This window comes from Sarcophilus harrisii, chromosome 6 (assembly GCF_902635505.1).
Source record: "Sarcophilus harrisii chromosome 6, mSarHar1.11, whole genome shotgun sequence".
Taxonomy (NCBI): Eukaryota; Metazoa; Chordata; class Mammalia; order Dasyuromorphia; family Dasyuridae; genus Sarcophilus; species Sarcophilus harrisii.
The window spans coordinates 175,999,218-176,019,151 of record NC_045431.1 but is presented as its reverse complement, the minus strand read 5'-3'; the positions used below and the strand labels follow the sequence as shown (position 1 = coordinate 176,019,151).

At 45.1% G+C, this 19,934-nt stretch overlaps 1 protein-coding gene across 4 annotated transcripts in view; it reads left to right on the top strand.

The window, feature by feature from the left end:
• Positions 1 to 19,934, top strand: part of RBPMS (RNA binding protein, mRNA processing factor) — a 165,900-nt gene that overhangs the window by 100,963 nt on the left and 45,003 nt on the right. The gene's annotated exons all lie outside the window — the stretch shown is intronic.

Below are 19,934 nucleotides of genomic sequence, written 5' to 3'. Positions count from 1 at the left end.
GCCAGATTTCCAAACATGAGCACAAGCTAGGATGAAAGACTAGGGGCAGACAGAACACAGGAGAGGAGGAGGAGAAATCGGCATTATGCCTGTTCATAGGATAGGGTTGGCGGCTACTCCACTTGTTTGGAAAGAAAGATGGATGGATGGATGGATCTTGAGTGTGAAGCTATGAACAATATGACCTGGGCCTCAGTCTCCCCCTTTGTAAAATGAAGGGGTTGAACTAGATGACTTATAAAATCTGTTACAACTCTGAATCTTAGACTCTGAAATGTAAGAACATGGTACAAGAAAAAGGGGATTCCCAGTAAAATAATACTATTTTTATTATTTTTATATTTATGTTTTATTTAGCAAGTCATGTTCTAAACCCTTGAATACATGGTTGTTATTAAGGCCACATTAGGTGGATATTGGTCTAGAAGGAGAAATGGGAAATTAAGGCTCCTAGATGTCAAGTTTTATCTCCTGAATAACAAGGAAGAATTGGAGTTCCAGGGATACAAGCTAAGCTATGGGAGGCAGTGGAATTGGTGATAAGATTTTTTTTTTTTAATGATAAGCTTTTTATTTTTCAGAATATATGCAAAGATAGTTTTCAACATTCACCTTTGCAAAACTTTGTGTTCCAAATTTTTCTCCCTCCCTTCCCACTTTTCCCCTTGCCTAAATAGCAAGTAATCCAGTATAGGTTAATCATGTATAATTCTTCCAAACATATTTTCGCATTTATCATGCTGCACAAAAAAATCAGATCAAAGTGGGGGGGGGGGGGGGAATGAGAAAGAAAAAAACAAGCAAGAAAGCAAACAACCACAAAAAAGTTGAAAATACTATGTTGTGATAGACATTCAGTCCCCACAGTCCTCTCTGGATGCAGATGGCTCTCTCCATCCCAAGTCTATTGGAATTGTCCTGAATCACCTCAATATTGAAAAGAGCCAAGTCTGTCATGATTGATCATCACATAATCTTGCTATTATTGTGTATAATGTTTTCTTGGTTCTACTCACTTCACTTAGCATTAATTCTTGTAAGTCTCTCTAGGCCACTGATTTCTGGGCCTCCATATATTTGTGGGTTTGGTAGAGATTGTCCCTGAAAAATCATTTTATCTGACTTTTTGACCCCACCTAGAGATTACTTTGGGAAAACCTCTGAGATTGTTCCTAGCGAGGTCTCCAAAGAGGTAGGTAAAAGGGTCCCCATGTACTGTATAAAAGCAATCAGGGTAACTCAAGAAGGGGATACTTTTATTCAACTTTAAAGAATATTTTTCTTCTCAAATGTAAAGGACTTAAAAGATCTCATACTCAAAAGCAGAAACCTAGAAATAAGCAATCTGCTTCTCCCTTTCTGCTTGTCCCAAGGCTCAGTATCCTCCAGACTCATGGAAACCTACTCTCATTTCTAATAAGAGAAATGACCTGGACAACAGAATAAAGTATTTGGAAGCATAGACTTGGACTGAAGAAGAGCTTCCTATCTGTGTGACTAGCAAAATCTCTTCATTTCATCTTAAAATTCAGAGGTTAGGTTTGAGGATCCTTCCAGCTCTGATTAAGAATCTATATATCATCTTAGGCTGTCACTTATCCTTTATGTGCCTCAGTTTCCCTACTCTGTAGAATGAAAGGATTCCGTTTTATGGCCTCTCAAGTCTTTTTCTATTCTATATATTCTAGCTGCTCCCTCAAGACAAAGCTGTTTAGAGAAAAACTCTGGCATTGCTGTAGCAAATTAGAATTCAAATACCTCCTATTTGGGCAAGAAAGCAAGCTCTAGGAGGGGCTTTCTGGCCTTCCAGCTCTCCCTGTGTTGAGCTCTATGCTCTCCCTAGTGGACCCCCAGCCACCTCTGGGCATCTCCAAATTAGATGCAGAAATATCCCCTTTCCTGATCACTTCCTTCTCCTCCAGGAATCTTCCTAAGGGCCTTGACTAGGGAATGAGGTTAGGGAGTGGCTGGGGTGGGGTGGCCTGAAATGAAGTAGTTAATGTGGAGAGCATGTATCCTTAATGCCAGAAACTTGAGAGCCTCGGGCTGCCAACGGCCCAGGCTGCAGCCATTGCCCTTTTATAGTGTTCCTTCCTCAGTCCGTACCAATGTCACCACCTCTACCCTCTGAGTGACTCCATGCAGGGTGGATTTGGAGGGAGATGTGACCATATAAATCCTGGAATTCTTGTGTGTGCATATTCTCACACACACACACACACACACACGCGCGCGCGCCACTGGCCAAGGCACCTGTCAGAACCTGGCCACCACCTCCAAAACTGTGCCTTTTTCCTGTGACACATGAAGCCCGAGCTTCGGCTCTCTTGGTCCTGGGCCAGCCTTTAATCAAAGCTCACAAGCTTGCAGACCCCAGAAAATGAGGCTCAGTGTCAATGTGACGTCACACTATGGGGGCTGAGGCTGAGATCTGGGGACCTCAGACCCTTCCCCAGTGTTTGCAGGGCTCTTTAACTACTGATCATGCTCTGATGTCATTCCCTCAGAACAAGTTAGGAAACATGTGTGTGTGTGAACTTGAGACTTATCCAGGCTCACACAGCTATGAATAGTTGGAGGTTAAATTTGAACATGGGTCTCTCAGGTCTGTTTTTACTTCCAACATGTTTTCCCTTAAACTTCACTCAATAAGCATTTATTAAATACCAACTAAATCAATCCACAAGCCATTATTAAGCACCTTTTCTGTGTTAGATTTTGTGCCAACTAACCACTGGAGATAGAAGGGAAAGTAAAGATTGGTGAGGTACACAAAATTCAAACAGCTGTGTATAAACAAGCTGTAGACAACTTGTACTGGAAATAATCAATGAATGAAAGACACTAAAATAAAAAGAAGTTAGGAGAGGTTTCCTATATATAATGGAATTGTAGCTGGGGCTTGAGAAAGTAGCCAGCAGCAAGAGCAGAGGAGGGAGAGCATCTCAGGCAAGGGAAACAGCCAGAGGAGATGCTTGGAGGTGGGAGAAGGAGCGGTCAAAGGGGTGGGATGAGAACCAGGAGAGATGATGTCCTGGACACTTAGAGAATATCTTATGGATAAGAAAGTGACCCATAGTGTCAAAGACTCGTTGTTTCTAAAACCTGGTCCTGCTTCCAGGACCGACTATTGCCATGGGAGGAAGGAGAAGTTAGGTCCCCTGGGGGTGGCAAATATTTAGCACCCCATTTTGCCTGGACAGACCGCAGTTTGCACTGGCCAAGGCCAGGAGGGTCGCCTCTCCCTACCTGAGAAAGCCTCGTGTGTCTGGTAGCCCTAAAATTGGGGTCAGTGCAAATCCCCAGCTCTTGGTACCCAGTGGATTCCCTGCAGGGCAGGAGTTACCTGGATTAGTCTGAGTGGGTGTGACCTTGGGGATGCCCTGATGCAGATGGAAGCTCCCGGGGGGCATGGAGTAGGCACTAGGAAATTCTTCCCTCCTCCCACACCCCATTGAGCATATCCATGACTGTTGATGGTAGAGGTTGGCTCCTTGATCTCTGAGGTCGCTGGACCTCTAGGCAGAAGTCTCTGGTGACTTGCAAAGTGATAGCTACGAACGGCTCTCGGTCCGACTCTTACGTGTACAGATTGAGAACTACTTGGGCCCAGTGACTTTCCAGCTGCCCCAGAGGCTCTTGCTGAATCTGGAGATCCACTGCTCTGTCCAATGTGTCAGACATGGCCGTTTCATTTTTTTTTCCAACCCAAGGAAGCTGCTGCCTTTAAGAGATTAGAGTCTGGGGACTTCTGGGAGCCTAGCCGTACCGGGGGGGTTTGGGCACAGATATCGGGTATTCCCGGGAAGTCTGAGGCAGCTCACTGACCTCCCAAGGCAGAGCAGTAGAGAGGTGAGGGCCCAGCAAGCCGAGCCCCCTTTCCCTTTCTCTTCCGGGCAATGGCATCTCCAGTTCATTCCCCATGAAATACGGCTTGAGTGGAGCGCACTGACCTCACTGCTCCGGAGACGGGGCGTCCCTGGCGCGGGCAGGCACGGCCCTTTCATCTTCCCATCCTGAAGGGTCTGAGAACATTGTGGCCAAGTTCATCCCCCTCCTGGAACATAAACTGTTCTGACCCCTTCCCCTTAGGACAGATGGGAATGGAGATTTATGGTCTCTTCAAAGGTCTGGAGTGACCTTATAGTCTGTTCTTTCTACGCCAGACATACCAAAGGCATCGTGGAGACTATGGGGAGACTTGTCTGAAGAAGGGAGGTGCTAGGGAACCTTTGTGGGAGGAAATGGACCCCCCCCACGGAAGAGCCCAGGCTTCCACTAATGGAGATACTCCTCCTCTCCCCCCCCCCACCCCCCCAGTGCAGGGAGCAGCCCCAGCCAGACCCCCAGCTTGCCTTTGCAGGCAGAGTGTGAAGATTCCCAAGAGCCCCTTTCCTCAGCTGGCTAACTTCAGGGAGAGACCATATCTCAGTGAGGGGCTTTAGGGGACACTAGTGGGAACGTATGGGTGGAGTCCTTCCTCCAGACTTATACTGACTGTTTAACTCTGGGTATGTCACTCAATGTCTCAGTCAGCAAGCATTTATTAAGCTCCTACTGTGTACCAGATATTACTGTACTAAGTGTTAGGTGGGGAAGTGGATACAGTGCTAGGCTTGGAGTCAAGAAGACCTGGGTTGTGTGATCCTGGGCAAATCACTTCATCTTGCTCTCTGCCTCAATTTCCTCATTTGTAAAATTAAGATCATTATAATCCCTACCTCCCATGAGAACACATGGTGCTTGCTTGTAAAAACTCAGAAGGGCTCAACAAACCCTAGCTCTTATTATTTTGTGATTATTAAGTGCAACAATGGCCAGATATCAGGGGGCCAGGGTCTGAATCCTGGCTGTGCTTTCACATCCGTGTTTTTCAGAGCAGGAACCCGAGTCTGTCTGGCCCAAGGGAGACTCCCTGGGTGCAGACCTGGCAAACGGTTAGCGGATGAATCAATGCTTCCTGCTTGCTGGGGATAAAGAAGTCCCGTTGTTCCTGCCCACATGCAGGCATCTGCCTTTGACCAGAGATGCAGTATGTTCATTGATGAGTCAGTATATATGATAAATACGTGGTAATGGGGGAAGGGAAGAGGCAGTCGGAACAGGGCTCCTCGAGCAGAGGTCCTTGAGGTTAACGTAGAAGTGGGAAAAGGGAGGGATCCCCAGGCACCGGGGAGGGCCCAGAGGCTCGCAGAGTTAGGAGATGGGATGGTTTGTGAGATTAGCAGTGGGTCCTTCTGGCTTAGACATACAGAAGCATGAAGGAAAAAATAGGTAATTAGTCTAGAGATGTAATATACCCATTTAGGAACAGCTAAAGGGAATGTGGTCCGCAAAAATAATGGACTGTTATTGGGCTGTAAAAAGTGTGGATATGGGGCAGCTAATTGGTGCAGTGGATAGAGCTCCAGCCCTGGAGTCGGCAGGACCTGAGTTTAAATCTGGTCTCAGACACTTAACACTTTCTGGCTGTGTGACCTTGGGCAAGTCACTGAACCCCAATTGCCTCAGGAAGAAGAAAGAAGAAGTAGAAGAAGAAGATGATGATGATGATGATGGATATGTACAAATCAGAGAAATGGGAAGAATTCACATATGCATTTCTAGAGTAAAATAAACAGGACCAGGAGTATTAAAAGGCGGAACTGAGTTTCAGACCCGAAGGCTGAGTGGCCATGCTTGGGTCAGGACAGGGAAGGAGAAAATAAATGGTCATCAGTCCGTCAGGAAGCATTTTATGTAGCATTTACTCCATGCACAGTGAGCAGAGACAATACTGGAAGGGGATTTAGAAGCCACGGATCCAACCCTCTCTCTTTACAGATGTGGAAACTGAGTCACAAGAATGGTCACATGACTTATCTCCAGTCATACCTGTCTGAGGCAGGGGTGGTTGAGCCCAGGAGTCCAGGGTCAGTGCCCCCTCCTGTCTGCGAATGGTGGGTGTGGATGGAAGGAGTTAATCTCTGTGAAGGGCTTAGCACAGTTTGGGGCACATGGATGCTTAATCAATGCTTCTTCCCTTCCTTCCTTTCCATATGGAATATGGTGTGTGTGTGTGTACTTAGATAAAGTTGATGTTTGATTGTTTTCCCAGAATGTTCTCACACCCTCCCCCCCTTTACTCTTTTACTGGAAGGAGGTGGAAGATAAGTTCACAAATTAAATGTTATGTAAATTTTAAAAGTATAAACAAAGTGTTTTTAAGGCAGGAGGGCTGGTCAGATTGTCCCGGACAATAGGTGCCAAACAGGGAGAGGAGTTTGCTTTAGGCCCCACATTGTGGGCAGAGAAGCTCAGAGCTCTAACTGCACTTTGGAATAGCCCTTTGTATGGGCTGGGAGGCTGGGGAGGAGGCTCTCGGGCCATGGAGGATGACGGGGAAGCAGGGGCTTGTGTGTGTGTGTGGAGAGAAGCACAGAAAAAGGTTTGTCCAGCTGTATTTGAAGAGTGTTGTCAGGTGAGAGAGAGAGAGAGAGAGAAAGAGAGAGCCCTCCTCCCCCAGAGACAATTCCAGTTATTAGGGAGTTTGTTCTGCCATCAAGCCTAAATGAGCAGCTTCCGTGTCATTGCTGTTAGGAATCCTCTGTTAGGATTCCTCAGACCCTCTTAGAGCTCCCCTCTGCCCCTTCCCAGGCTTTTTCCCCTTCTCTCTGCCCTTCTGCTTGTTTCAGGGGATGGGTCCTCATGGGATCTGAGCACAGGGGGATAAATAGGGGGATACCTCTTCCCTTTCTGTGCCTCGGTTTCTCCATCTGCATGTTGGGGCTGTTTCCAAGGACCTCCCTCCTATGATGGGGAGATCCCATCCTCCCCAGGTAAAAGCAGAGCTGTCAGAGAGGTGGGTTAAGTGGGAGCATCCTGGGTTTGGTGCACTTCCTCTGCGGGCAGCAGGCCCAGGACCCTGGCATTTGTATTAACAGGCCTCCTTGCTGTGGGAACTGTGCCCTTATTTAGGAGAAGAATGAAGCCTGCGTGTGTGTGTGTGTGTGTGTGTGTGTGTGTGTGTGTGTGTGAGAGAGAGAGAGTGTGAGTGTGAGTGTGTTTTGTTCTTTTCCTGATGAACTCTGCCTCCATTTCTGAGAGAACATACAGAGGGAACAGAATGTGTTTATGTGGAATAAGTCTGAGAAGGCAGGTAGGAGGCTCTCCGCGGGGGACCGGGGTTGCCAGGCTGAAGAAGCTGTATTTGTTGTATGGAAGCAGCCAGGGGAAGCCGGAGTTTCAGCAGGGCTGAGGCCGGTCACGCTTGCGCTAAATTTAGGAAGATTATTTCGGTGGCGATGTGGAGGCTGGATTGGAAAGGGTGAGAGATCAGAGGGAGGCCGAGGATGGGTAGTGCAGGACTCTGGGCAAGGAGTGGGGATGACTGAGCCAGGGAGAATTGTGGGAACAGAGAGAAGGGGAGACAGCCAGGCAGACCTTCAGTCTGAACGCCGGGTTAAGCACTGGAGGTATAGACAAAAGCAAACAACCCAGTCCCTGCCCCCAGGGAGCAGGTGTTCTAATCAAAGAGGGTTGTTCCTAAAGGGGAGCCGGGAAGAAGGGGTCACGTGCCCACTATGGACGACATGGCTTGGAGTTCGGGTCAAGGGAATAAGAGACTTTTTTCTTTATTAAAGCTTTTTTTTTTTTTTTTCAAAACATATGCACGGACAATTGTTCAACATTAGCCCTTGCAAAACCTTGTGCTCCAATTTTTCCCCCATTCCCCTCATTTCCTTCCCTAGATGGCAAGTAGTCCAATATATGTTAAACATGGTAGAAATATATGTTAAATCCAATGTATTGTACATATTCATACAATTATCTTGCTGCACAGGAAAAATCAAATTACACCAGTGAGAGAGAGAAACAGAGAGAGAGAGAGAAACAGAGAGAGAGAGAGAGAGAGAGAGAGAGAGAGAGAGAGAAAGGAAGAGGAAGAGGAAGAGGAAGAAGGAGAGGAAGAGAAACAGAGAGAAGGAGAGAGAAACAAAGGGGGGAAAGGAAGCAAAATAAAAATGCAAATAAACAACAACGAAAAGAGTGAGAATGCTGTGTTGTGAACCATACTCACTTCCCACAGGTCTCTCTCTGGGTGTAGATGTCTCTCTTCATCACTGAACAATTGGAATTGATTTGAATCTTCTCACTGTTGAAGAGAGCCACATCCATTGGAATTGATCATTGTATAGTCTTGTTGTTGCTGTGTATGATGATCTCCTGCTTCTGCTCATTTCACTCAGCATCAGTTCATGGAAGCCTAAGACAGAGACTTGACTCGGTGTAAGAGAAGCTAAAAGCTCACCAGGGAGGGCCCGTGGGCTCCTAGAACAGATCCCAAGTTTCTGGTAGGGAGGAGATGGGCTTGAAGGCTGGAAGCAACAAATTGCCTAGCCTTGTCCTTGACCATGTATTGAAACTTGTTGAAGGGAGCCAAGGTGAGGATGTCCAAGATTTCTAGCATGGGACGCCATAAAGAATGGTGGTGATCTTGCTAGAAACAAGGCAGTCTGAGTCATGGAGCATGTTGAGGGGAGAGGAGAAACATGGAGCAGTGGAAAGGGCTGGATTTTGGAGTCAGAACGAGGGTTCAGATCTTGGCTGCCCCTTTGGAAAAATGATTTAATCCTAGTTCTTGTGTCCTTTTCTGTACCAAGAGAATTGGACTAAGCGTCCTCCTGGGGCCTCTTCTCTCTAGGAGTGTGACTGCTGATCATCTGGTGAGTTCTGACCCGTGGGCAGTGGGAGATGCTGGGTGAGCAGAGCACTCTGATAGTGTCTGGAGGGGGATTGCACTGCTGGTTTGGGAGCACCTGTTGGGAGCACCTACCACCTCTTCCAGAAAGCCTTCCCTGATGCACTGTAATTCCTCTCTTACCCCATTGAAGAGAAGTCACTTCTCTCCCCTCCCTCACATTTCCCAGAGTGCTTGTCTGGACCTCCCGTTCACAGCAGTCACTTTTTGCCTGGTGTTGGTTCTTGGGGGGAGGAGGAAAGTCTTCTCTCCCTTATGAGAAAGAAGGCCAGAATCTCAAGGACTGGAATGTCCTTCAAGCCTCTGTATTGTTCACTTCAAGCTCAAGACCATAAGGCACCTAACGAACCCTACAATTCCAGCTGGAGCTGTCGGTGCCTTTGCATTTTACAGGCCCAGATCGGTTTGCACAAGGATCACTTCCCAAAGTAGGACTAACGCAGGGGTCCTCAAAGTGGAGTCCAAAGCATTATTGGGGTCTCTGAAACCCTTTCAGAAGGTCTACATATTCAAAATTATTTTTTATTTCTAATGTAGTAAATAGCTGTAAATATAACCCATGTGAACAAAAACTCTTTGAACAGATCTTTGATAGTTTTTTAACAACATGAAGATACTGAGAACAAAGGTTTGAGAACCACTGGTCACTAATGGATCGTTCAGTCCTGGGCTAATCTGGGGTTCAGAGCAAAGCAGTCCTTTGTCCTCGAGGTCAAGGTAATATCCTCCTTCCAGAGAATGGACTGTGCCACATTTTTTTTTTTTTTTGTCCTGCTCATTTTGACCCCCCAATGTTCCTTCCTCATGGAGTGGGTCTTCCCTTCAGTGACCTTGATAGCGTCTCTTGCCCTTTTATCTGAAGGTTAATAACTTTTGCTTCAGTGACAACAGAACAAAAGAGAAAGGGATGGCAAGGGAATGAGCATTTATGAAGCACTCTGGTGTGCCAGAAACTGTGCCAAACACTTTATAAATATCTCATTGGGTGGAAAGATATTTAGAATTGCACGTTTAACCTTTATTGGATTTGTCTAGAGTGAGAGGGAAGGAGAAAAATTTGGAACACAAGATTTTGCAATGATGAACGTTGAAAACTACCTTTTGCATGTATTTTGGAAAATAAAAAGCTATTATTATTATTATTATTATTAAAAAACTTAACAAACAAATATCTCATTTGATCCCACAACAATTGAGGGAAGTATTCATATTATCCTGATTTTATAGTTGAGGCAGACAGACATGAAATGTCTTGCCTTAGAGCTTGAGGTTCGATTTAAACTCACATCTTCCTGTTTCTAAATTCAACTGGACCCATGACCTGCCTCTAAAAAGTATTGAGCTCCAAATGATTACCTAAGCCAGGGGTCCTCAAACTTCTTAAATAGGGGGCCAGTTCACTGTCCCTCAGACTGTTGGAGGGCTGGACTATAGTAAAAACAAAAACTTTGTTTTGTGGGCCTTTAAATAAAGAAACTTCATAGCCCTGGGTGAGGGGGATAAACGTCCTCAGCTGCCGCATCTGGCCTGTGGGCCATAGTTTGAGGACCCCTGACCTAAGCAAAGAGAAAACATTGAACTTCACAGAGTGTGAAAAGTGAGTGCTCTCTGGGTGTGGGGCTTCTCTTCTACCCCTTTCTGCCTGTGGCTGGGCTGGAGGATCATGGTCGGGATCTCTGACGGCTGTTCTCCTCCTCTGGGGTGGCCATCCGGGTGGCTGCTGTATTCCTGGGACAAGTGCCCCTTGCATCCGGGTTATTTCACAGTATCCTCAACCCTTTGCCAGTGACTGGAGCGCTCTTGGTACTCCCAGGATTTTGCTCTCGCTGGCAGAGCCGCTGGAGATCTTGCGGTACAGATTGCTTCAATGTTTTCCCTTTCAGTAATAACCTCCTTTGGCGGCGTTCCCAGGAGCTGGATCAGTGGGTCCGAGAACGCGGGCTGTTCTGTGGCTTGATCGCCTCCAGCTGGTCTGTCGGCTGCCCGGCTGACTGGCTTTGTGGGCCTTATAGTCAGTGCCCACCGACGTGCAGCTGTGTCATTTCAACTTTGGGGCTTGACACTGGCGTCAGGGGGCCGGCCCCCTGGAATGCTCTCATCGGCATTTTGCTAGTTTGTAGGGAATAGGGAGTTTCATTCATTCTCTAATGTAGAATTTAATTATTTTTGCTTCTTTAAAAAACGTCCTGGTAGTAGCTTGAAAGCCTTGGGCAAAGATGTCCATGGAGAAAGGGAAAGGAGATGAGCATTTATTAAGCACCTACAGTATGTCAGACAATGTGTTAAGTGTTTTAAAAATATTATTTAGGAGAGAATATCAGGACCTCAATTTCCTCATCTGTAAAATGAAATCCTTTCCAGTTCTGAGTCTATGATACTGTGACTCATAAATTGAAAGCAGTCTCTTAGGGATTCTAATTGGATGGAGTAACTCAGCATGCATTTAATAAGCACCTACTGTATGCTAAGAACTATATGGGGATACACAGAAAGGCCACACAGAGACACACACACACACACACACACACACACACACACACACAGTCTTTGTTCTCAAGGGACTCACAATGTAATATCTGTGCCCAATTTTCTTCCACCTCATTACCTGACTCTTGGAACCCGTGGCACCAGCCTCTGGCTGTTCCATCTCTCCAGACATTCTCTTTGGCTGCCTCCCAGGCCTGGGATACTCTTTCCTCCTTTAATTTGACAATGGACTTCCCTGGCTTCCTTTGAGTCCAGCTAAAGGCCCTATCTTTTATAGGATGCCTTCTCAACCCTCTTGAGTCTAGTGCCTTTCTTCTCAGTTACTTCTTATTCATCCCGTGTATACTTCGTAGATTTTTATTCTCTTGTTATGAAGATTAGATTGTAGGCTCTTTGAAGGCAGGAAATATCTTGTTGTTGTTGTTGGTTTGTTTGTTTCATCTCTAGCCCTTAATACGGTACCGGCACACAGTAAGTGCTTAATAAAGATTGATTGATTGATGATAGAGGAGACATGACCATGGTGAAGAAAGATCTATACACAGTAGAATTGAATCATCAACAAAGGGAAATCAGTAAGATTGGGGCAATTGAGAAAGACTTCTTGAAGAAGGTGAGATGTTGGCTGTGACCTAAAGGGAGCCAGGAGGTAGAGAGGCAACAGAAACCATGAGATTAGATCTCTGGGTCCTAATCAATTGATTGTGGAGCTGACAAATCTCTGACAGTTACCTGTGCCATGAGGCTAAGAACCCGCACATAAGGCCCTCAGGACTTAGGGGGAGAGAGGAGGAGGGGAAGGAGGAGCTAACAATGACTGGAAACGTTTCAGTAATAGATCAACTGAGAAAAAGTGGATTTTGAAAAATGATTTCCTTCATGGCTCTTTCCAACAATGAGACGATTCAGACCAATTCCAATGATCTTGTGATGAAGAGAGCTATCTATACCCAGGAGGACTGTGGGAACTGAGGATGGACCACAACATAGTATTTTCACTCTTTTCTCAGTTTTTTTTCCCCCCTTTTCTGGTCTTTCTTGTGCAGTATGATAATTGTATAAATATTGGCTTTAATATATATTTTGACATATTTAACATGTTTTGGATTACCTGCCATCTAGGGCAGGGGGTGAGGGGAAGGAGGCGAAAATTTGGAACAAAAGGTTTTGCAAGAGTCAGTGTGGAAAAATTACCCATGCATATGTTTTGTAAATAAAACGTTTTAATTAAAAAAAAAAAAAAGAAAAAATGGGATCCTTGCTGTCTCCTGGGAGTGATGTTGAAGGAGTGATTAAGTCCTCTGGACCTGGATTTCTTTAAAGTGAAACAGTGCACCTCAGTGATCTCCAAGACCCCTTTCTGGGTTCAGGTCTATGATGTTAGAATCTCCCTCTAATCATACTCAGTATAGAGAAGATCCATGATTAAGGTCCCATCAGAAGCCCCAGGCAGATTCCTTTTCTAACCCTTTCTCTACCTTTCCCATCTCCTTTCCTCATCCCCTTTTTGGCTCACTCCCCAGGCCTCCTTTCCCTGTTGTACATCTCCACAGTTTGGGGCCTGGCTAATCCCGAGGCAGGATATTGATTGCCTAATAAGGCTTTGCTGCTGAAGATGGGAGTGGAATGTGACTGGGTTCTGAGCCTCTGGCCCCTGCCTAGGCTGCCAAGCAAATTAGGTCATTTCAGCGAAGGAGCTTTTTTTAAAAGGATGTTGGAGCCTAGATGAGGAACACAATGGTGGGGTTGCTAAAACGGGCTGCGAGAGAGAGAGGTGGGGCCCTGGAGAGGCAACCGGGCAGCTTCTCAAATGTTTGCTAAGCACCCACTGGGATCCAGGTCCTAGACTGGGAGCTGGGATACAGTGATGGCAAACTGCTGCTGCTGCACCCTTGCCTTCACAGAGCTGACGATTTCCCGGGGGTCTGTGGTGGCTGCTCCAGAGAGGCATAGGAAACAGGCAGGATCTGAGATGGCACTGGAACTCCCATGAGAGGAAACAGTCCCACCAGTGCTGGGCAATTCTTTCTGCTACATTTAGCCTGGATTCTGACAGGGAATGATTTGTGGAGGGTCATACAACCAATAGGGCACAGCGGTGAGCCTTGAACCCCGATTTTCTTGGCTCTGAGGCCAACTTTATCCATGAGCCCTCAATGCCTTTTACAAGCTCCAGAGAAATAAGTTACAACTTGGAATATAATCAGGATAAAAGAGAGAATCAAGTCCAGTGCTTCTGGGAAAATGGGGGAGGAGAAGGGGAAAGGACTCCTTTAGAATGAGAGCAGGGGCTGTTTCTGCTATTTTGATTTATTTATTTTTTTGTTTGTATCTCTGGTGCTTTGCATGCAAAAGACTTAATAGTTTTTTCAGAAATGCTAGTTAGTTGATCAGTTGGGGATCAGGGAAGATGGGACAAGTGGCTTTTGAGTAGGAAAAAAATAATTCTGACAAGCAGGTGAGGAGGGAGACTATTTGAGACCTGAAGAGCTACTGGAGCAAATCCAAGAAGGAGTGTGAAAGAATGGTCAACCCTGGGGAATGATGGGAAATCTGGAGTGTTACATGGGCAGGGTCTAGAAAAGTGTCATAGGTTCATAGACCTAGAGCTGGTCAGAAGATCAGAGGTCATCCTAGCTCTAGAGTTATGGAACGTAAGGAGGTCATTTAGTTCAGTGTCATTCTATCGTGGATGTAGAAATTGAGGTCTGGGGATTGGAGAATGTGGGATGGGTATGGAAAACTTGGCTCAGTTCTCTCAGGTTTTCTTTGTACAGTAACTGGGGCGAGACCTGGAATTCAGGTAGTATGTATTCAGAATAAAGGACAGACATAAGAGATGCTAAGGGTAGGGGGGAAAGGGCAGCTCTACTGTTAGTGAGAGGAGCTAGAAAGGGTCAAGTAAAAGATAGCAGTCCTGGTGCATGAATACTGAGGGCAGTGTTGTCATTGCTATGCACCCTGTGGATTGTTTGGCTATCCTGGGGACTGATCCTGTAAGTCCTTATGAGCATGGGGCACTGGTCCTAAAATACAGGGACATTAGGAGTCCTAGAATGTAAAGTCTACCCTCCTAATGTCAGCACAGGCTTTGTGCTCAGCAGCCCTCTTCCATATATGGAAGGGGGGAGGTCATGATATGAATAACCTAAGGGTCCCCATAGGAGCCAGTGCTATTTCAGATTTAAAAGGTTCAAAAGTCCTCCCTGGATAGGTTTCTGGCAGCACAGCCTGGGCCTCTTTGAGATAAAATAGCTGCGGCTCAGACATTAGCCACTGTTGGCCTTTGTGCCTACAAAGCAGCCACCCTCTGTCTCCCTCAGTTCCCTCTTCTTCTCTTTCCCTGTCCTTGGTGTCAATCCCCTGTCTCAGCTTTTCAGTCTGGCCCTTGTTGTCAGCCCCCCTGTCTCAGTCTGTCTTCTTCCACCTCCCACCAAGGATGTGACACCAGCAGTTGTGTCTATCTCTACTTCATCTCCATTTCTTCTTATTTCTGGTCTCTTGGAGGTATAAGTTTTTCCATCACTGAGAGACCCAGGTCAGGGCCTTTCTATCCAAATAGGCCTAGTCCTGAGCTTCTTAACTGTTTTTGTGTTATGAATCCTTTAAAGGGCAATCATTCTGTTCAGGTCTAAGGACCCCTTTCTGGGTAAGGGAAAGCAAGAATGAAGAAGGGGCTTTGAGAGACAGTCCTTCCCCTTCTCCCCACTCCTACAGACTCAGTGTGTCTGCCTGGGCCAAGGAGATAAAAAGACAGGACCAGAATATGATGACATTCTCACATTATCTTGGCTAGAGGCTTTGTAAGCCACACTTATTAGAGACAAAATTGTGTAAAGCCTTTTGGGAGTTTCCAGGGCTCCATGCCAGAGGGTAAGGGCCCAGATGGGGCTGCCCTCTGTGCCATTGCAGAATAGAGCCAACTTCTAGACTTTGTGTTATATTGGAGGAGAGAGATGACTTGAATTCAGTGAAGAGGGAAGAGTCCTAGGCTGGCATTGGAAGAGAAATACATATAAGATATCATACCTGTCCTCAAGATCTTTAAAAATCAGCAAGTATTTATTTAGTGCTTACTATGTGCCAGACACTATGTTAAACATTGGAGATATAAAGAAAGGCCAGAGATGGTCCTTGCCCTAGAGAAGCTTATAATCAGTCAGGGAGACAATGGGCAAACAAGTGTGTACAAAGAAGCTTTAGAGTGACGAGAGATTGGCACAGACTTCTGGGATTTTAACTAGGACTTGAAGGAAGTACAGACAGCCAGGAAGAGGAGATGGCAAGGGTGAGCGTTCCAGGTGTGGGAGTACAACCAGAGAATATGCCAGGACTTGGGAGATCTTCGTGTATTGTGACAGGAGAAGCCAAGGGGCCAATGGCACTGGATCAAAGCATCCATGTGGAGGAGCTGCACTATGAGGTTTAAGAAGCCTGGGGAGTGAGGGAGGCACATGAAAGGCCTTGAATGCCATGCAGAATTGTGTGTTTGATCCTTGAGGTGAGAGGGAGTCCCTGGAGTTTTGGGGGAGGGGGCAGAGAGGGGTGATGACATAATCTGTGTCATGGATGACCTGAGATTTAGTAAAATCACTTTAATGGCTGAAAAGATAGATGGGTCTGGAGAGAGCCTTGTGGTAGGTTGACCCAGCAGCAGCTATTGCAATTGTATACATATTAGGTGATGAGCGTGTGCAAGGGGCAGGGGTGAAGGCAGTATCAGAGGAGAGAAGGGGACGATTTCAAGAGATGTTAGTGTCATCACTAAGCCTTAGCAACAGATTGAATATGGGGATGGAGCTGAGAGATAGGAGTTGAGAACACCTGGGAGGCTGGTGGTGCCCTCGATAGTAAATGGGAAAAGTAAGAACAGGCTAAAGGATCATGTTCATGTCTATAGGACATCTAGTTCCAAGATTTGAAGTTGGAAGCCAGTGGAGAAGGTAGGGCTGAACAGATCTGAATTATCTACTAGATAGGTAATCAAATCTGTGAGAGTTGGTGAGCTCAACAATAGAGATAGTATAGAGGGAGAAGAGAAGAAGACAGAGGGAAGATTTAGGTGTAGCCTGGCTGAAGATCCTGCATCGGAGAAGGAGTACTCAGGGAAGTAGAAGGTGAACCAGGAGAAAGTGGTATTCCAAAAACCCAGAGAGAAGAGAGTCTCAAAGACCAAGGGAGTGATCAACAAGGCTAAAGGCTGCAGAGAGGTCAAGGAGAATGATGATTGAGAAAAGGCCCTTATGTTGGACACTTAAGATCATTAGTAAGAAGTTTTGGAGAGAGCACTTTCTTTTTTCTTTCTTTCTTTCTTTTTTATTATTAAAGCTTTTTATTTTCAAACCATATGCATGGATAATTTTTCAACATTGACCCTTGCAAAACCTTGTGTTCCAAATTTTCCCCTCTTTTCCCCCTCTAGATGGCAAGTAATCCAATTATATGTTAAACATGTTAAAAAAAAAATAAGTGGTCAATCCAACATATGTATACATATTTCCACAATTATCTTGCAATTATCTTAACAAGAAAAATAAGATTAAAAAGGAAAAAAAAATGAGAGAAAACAAAATGCAAGCAACAACAACAAAAAGAGTGAAAATGCTATGTTGTGATCCATACTCAGTTCCCACTCTTTCTGGGTGTAGATGGCTCTTTTCATCACAAGATCATTGGAAATGGCCTCAATCATCTCATTGTTGAAAAGAGCCAATCAGAATTGATCTTCATATAATCTTGCTGTTGCCATGTACAATGATCTCCTGGTTCTGCTCATTTCACTCAGCACCAGTTCATGTAAGTCTCTCCAGGCCTTTCTGAATCATCCTGCTGGTCATTTCTTACAGAACAATAATATTCCATAACAGTCATATACCATCACTTATTCAGCCATTGGAGAGAGTGCTTTCAGTGGCATGATGATTCTGGAAGCCAGAATGAAAAGAGCGACAGGAGAGAAAGTAGAAGGCAACCTTCATGAAAAGGAGGAGATCCAGGTTGATGGTCAGCAGGAATGGCTGGATCAGGATTGGGCATAGGCATGAGTATAGGCAGTAGGGAAGAACCACTAACCAGGGAGAGATTGGAGATAAATGAGATAATGGGATGGATTAATTTAAGAGAAGGACCATGTCATATGTGAAAGAGGTAAAGGGGGAGAAAATGGTAGAAGGCACCTGAATGATAGGAAAAGAAGAAAAGGGAAGCAGAGGGAGCTTTTAGTGAATGGCCTCCATGTTTTCTGTAAAATGGGAGGCTGCATTCTCAGCTGAGCAAGGAGAAGGAGCCATGGCAGGCTTCAGAAGCAGGAGAAAGTTTGGGAAGGCAGCTGTGGGAGAAGAATGAATCAGTTTAGAGCAGTGGTTCTCAAAAACTATAAACCACATAAACAAAAACTCTTTGGACAGATCCTCAATCATTTTTAATAGGATAAAGATATTGAGAACAAAAGTTTGAGGACCACTGGTAGGAGATTTACAAGGGTTGTTTTGCTATAGTCATATTGTGAGCTCCTTCAGAGAAGGGACCTTTTTTTTTTCTTCTTTCTTTGTATCTTTACCACTTGGCACCCTATCTAGCACTCAGTATAGTGATAATGCATTGGCCGAGAGGGTCTGTTGGAGATTATGTAACCTAATGTGGTAGGAAATAGAATGTTGGAGTGACAAGTGAGAAAAATGTGAAAATAGTTGGCAAAGATAAGCTGAAGCTAGACCTTGAAGGATTTTAAATAACAGGCGTTCTAAAGGCAGTAGGGAGCCCCTGATGCTTCTGGAGCAGGTGAATGGCATGGTCGGATTCATGCCTTAGAAATATCAATTTGGTCACTATTTGGAGCATTGATAGAAGAGGGAAGAGAAGGAAGACAAGATAGCTAATGAGAAGGCTCTTGCAGTCAGCAGTCAGATGAGAGGCAATAAAGGTTTGAGCCATGGGTTGGGGAGGGCGGGAACAGATGCTGGATTATATAATATATAAATTTAGCAGCAGATTGAATTATATAAATTATATATAATTAAATAATATATAAATTATAATATAGAGGAATTATATTATTGCATATTTCTAGAATATTAATATGATAATCTATGACATAGACATTATTATAGGGCAATAGAGTCCTGGGAGATGCTCGAAGGACAGAAACTGTTTTTGAACCAAAAGATCAGGGAGAACTTCTTTGTACTTGAGATGGGCATTGATGGGTTTTGTCAGGTGAGCACAAAGAGGGAGAGAATTATATTAGTAAAAATAAAGATACTGGGGCAAGACCTTGGGATCATCAAAAATTCATTTTGGCTGAACTCTGGAATCTAGAGAGAAGAATCGGCAAATAAGACTAGCAAGATACATTGTAGGCACATTGTAGAAAGCCTGTATCAGTTTCCTTAAGTGTAAAATAGCCCCTACCTTTCAGAGGTTTTGAGGATCAAATGAGATAACAGGAATAAAAACACTTAGCTTAGTGTCTGGCACATAGTAGGCCAGGGGGAATGAGTGCTTATTCCCCTTCCCCTTCCCTTGCCCGTTGTTCTTGTCCTAACTCTTCACAGTCGCTGCTTTTTGCAGCTCAAATGTGGATGGGCTCAGCTTTTCAGATGTTGACGCTTTCATCTGTTGCCCTGGATGTAAGAGGGAAGTTTTGAAATCCTTTTTAAAATAAATATTTTTTTCCTTATGGCCTTGAACAAGTCATCAACAAACTTCTCTGTGTGTAAAGGACAGAGGTAAAAGCATTGTATGTAAATTGATACGTCTGCCAAGTACAGTGTTGTTTTTTTCTCCAGCGTTCATCACACTTAACACATTAGTCCCTACACTGCCTTCCTTGTCTGTTTTCCCTTCTGACCTTCCCACTTCTTTTGTCTACGTTTTTATTGATGTTTTATTGACTCTTAGCTTAATTTGGGGGGACCATCACTGTCCCACCCCTCTACAATATTACCAGCTCTCCCAAAAAAAAGCCATTCCTTGTAATAAAAATCAATCCTAATTCTGAAGTCCTTTCAAGTTGTTTTATTTTATTATTTTATTATTTTTTTCTTTTTAAAAAAGTAAATTTTTTTTTTAATTGACAATATTGAAATCATTGTATAATTCGTTCTTTGGCTTGCTTCATCCCACCTTAGTTCTAACAAGTCTTCCCAGAAATCTAATTTAAAGCATCAATGTAAAGCATCAATGTTCAAAAATGGGGGGAGGACCCCTAAGAAAGCATGGTATCTGGATGGAAGGAAAGGCCCTGCTGCTCTCTTAGGAAGGACCAGTGTGAGGAATGTGGGGGAGATGCCCTCAGAGATGCCAGGGGAAAAGAGCCCTGCCAAGGACACCCGCAGCCCCGTGGCCTTACAGGGCATGAAGGTAGCTCTCAGAGGCCCCAGAGCAGGGATGGCAGAGTCAGCCCCGCCAGACTCTGAGGGTTAGAAGCGAGCCTGACCTCCCTTCTGCTAGCCCTCAGTTAGGAGGCTGCTGGGAGGCTGTCTGAGTCTTTGTGGGGAAGGGTCTGGTGTATCAGAGCATCCTCATTTATTTTTTAAAATCTCATTTTAAAGCTTCATCTAAACACAAAAGTAGTAAAAGGACGTTGGAAGGAACAGTAAAGTCTGTGTTCCCGAAAGTGCAGCGAAAGGGTGCGGAGGGTGACGCTGCTCGGGATGCCTGAACTCCCTGCGAGCTGATCCCCCGCGGGTCACGGATCATTGAAGGC